Here is a 2,099-nt window from a genome sequence, read left to right as displayed (position 1 = left end):
AACCAGCACTGAAAAACAAGAAGGAATGAGGAAAAAAGCCGCTATTGATTTTTCACTCTGCCACAGCATGTGATAGCTCCCCTGAATAAAACTAGTGGATGCAGTGGGAAAGGAACAGAAATTGATATCTGTGCTCAGCTTATCCGAAGTGCTGAGTGGGTTTAACCATTAATAATTACCATTATGCACCAAGGAAATAATTGCCCCTCTTAGCACATGGTTTAGGAGGGTTTTCATTTTTATACAGTGAAGGATATGATGTGAAAGCGGCTCTTTAGGCAGAGCTTTGATGAGGGGTTTGGGGAATCCTGAATCACCCTCAAACTAACACGAAGACTAGAAGACTGTGGGGGAGGGGGAAGGGCAGGGTGTTTTCAGACCCACTGCAGCTCTCCCAGCAGTGTGCTCTGCTCCAGTCCACAGTTATCCACAGCAGTAAAATTTTGTCACCCACCACTTCCCCCAGTGCACACAGCATGCCAAGTACCTTTTGTGGTGGCAGCCGTAATAAATTTACTGCCGCTTTAAAAAGAAAGGCATCAGAAAATCATTGTCAATAAAAGTAAGAAAAGAAAGGCAAGGAAATTTGAAGCCTGAGAGTTTTTGTTATGTCTTCGTTCTTTTCCACACCCCCACCCCCCACACCTCCCCCATCACTTTATAGCAATATATGCACATATTTTAAAACATGCACTTTCTTCTGTCTGTTATCAGACATTTCAACAGCACTGCTAGCAACATCAGCCTAGCAGGGATAAACTGGATGTGATGATGAGAGAATTGTTCTGCTGGTACAAACTGGTGCTGTTCTGCATAAACCAATGGACCTGTGTCAGTTCACATCTGCTGAGCCTTTTTCTTCTCTAGAAATCACTCTCTCATGTCATATCTCCCACAGAAAGTGAAAGCAGGGGGATTTTCGGGTTTGCTCTGGGAGACCCTGCAAACAGAAGCACAATAAGAGAGAGCTCCCACTGCTAACGATTAACCCCAAGCCCATTGATTTTGGTGCAGGTGTCACTGCCCGCTTGTACAGTGCCCTTGTGTGTGGGCCCTGAGGCCGTTGCTCCTGAGGGGCTCATATAGATTAAAGACTTCATACTTGCATTTTGACAGCAGCAGCAAACCTTAAGCCAGGTGGGTTCAATACCCTAGGCACTGCTCAAACATGGACTGGGGACTCAAGTTGCAAAATAACCTTCTCTGTCATACCCACTGCTCTGCAAAAATTATCCAGTCTTCACTGACAAGCAATCCTCTTAGCTGTCAAACTCTGCCTCACATGTTCAGCACTGAAAATTAAAAATCTTAAATAAAAGGGGTGTTTTAGAAAGACAAATATATTCTAGAGATGAGAAAAGCTATTTTTACGTATTTAATTAGTCACACTTGAGAGTAATAATAGCATTACTTGGCTTGTGCTATGTTATTAATATTATGCAAAATACTAGATACTGGTTGTGTTATCTTTTTTTTTTTTTATCGCTAGACCACAATTTCATCAAACAATAATTTGTCATGTAAACTTTATTTTTTTTCAATTTTACCTCTTATATGTGAAGGTACAAGTGTACTTATGCTAGAGGAGCAGTAAGGAGCAGAAATCCTGTCAGGAATTGAGATGCCAGGTGAGAACCCCACACTGGCTGGAGAGCACTGAGCACAGGTGCTGGTGTTTCCTCAAAGATGGTAATTTGCAAGTACCATTTTTTGGTGCTGATCCCTGAAAAAGGGCAGTGCTTGCAGTAGCTGTTGTTTTCTTTATTAAGTAATCAACCAGTTTAGCTGCAGAGAGGGTGGTGGTGCTGGGCTGGAAAGCTGTTGCACTGGCAGGAGGGTGCCGGCTGACACGCCTGGCTCCTCGGGTTCGCTGGCTTGCTCATGCTGCTGCAGAGTGATGGACAGGACGGAGATGCCAGAGGCTGTGCCCTGAGGCTGTCGGATGTGAGTCACACCTTGCAAGAGCATCCTGTGAGGGCACAGTCATCTACTTGCTCCTGTTGTTTTTTGGCAAGTTGCAAGCCCCCAGTGCAGGACGTGTGCAATGGAGAAAGTCACAGAGAAAGAGACAGAGACAGAGACAGAGACAGAGACAGAGA

This window comes from Corvus brachyrhynchos, unplaced genomic scaffold, assembly GCF_000691975.1.
Source record: "Corvus brachyrhynchos isolate BGI_N302 unplaced genomic scaffold, ASM69197v1 scaffold90, whole genome shotgun sequence".
Classification (NCBI taxonomy): domain Eukaryota; kingdom Metazoa; phylum Chordata; class Aves; order Passeriformes; family Corvidae; genus Corvus; species Corvus brachyrhynchos.
This window is presented reverse-complemented; position numbering follows the sequence as displayed.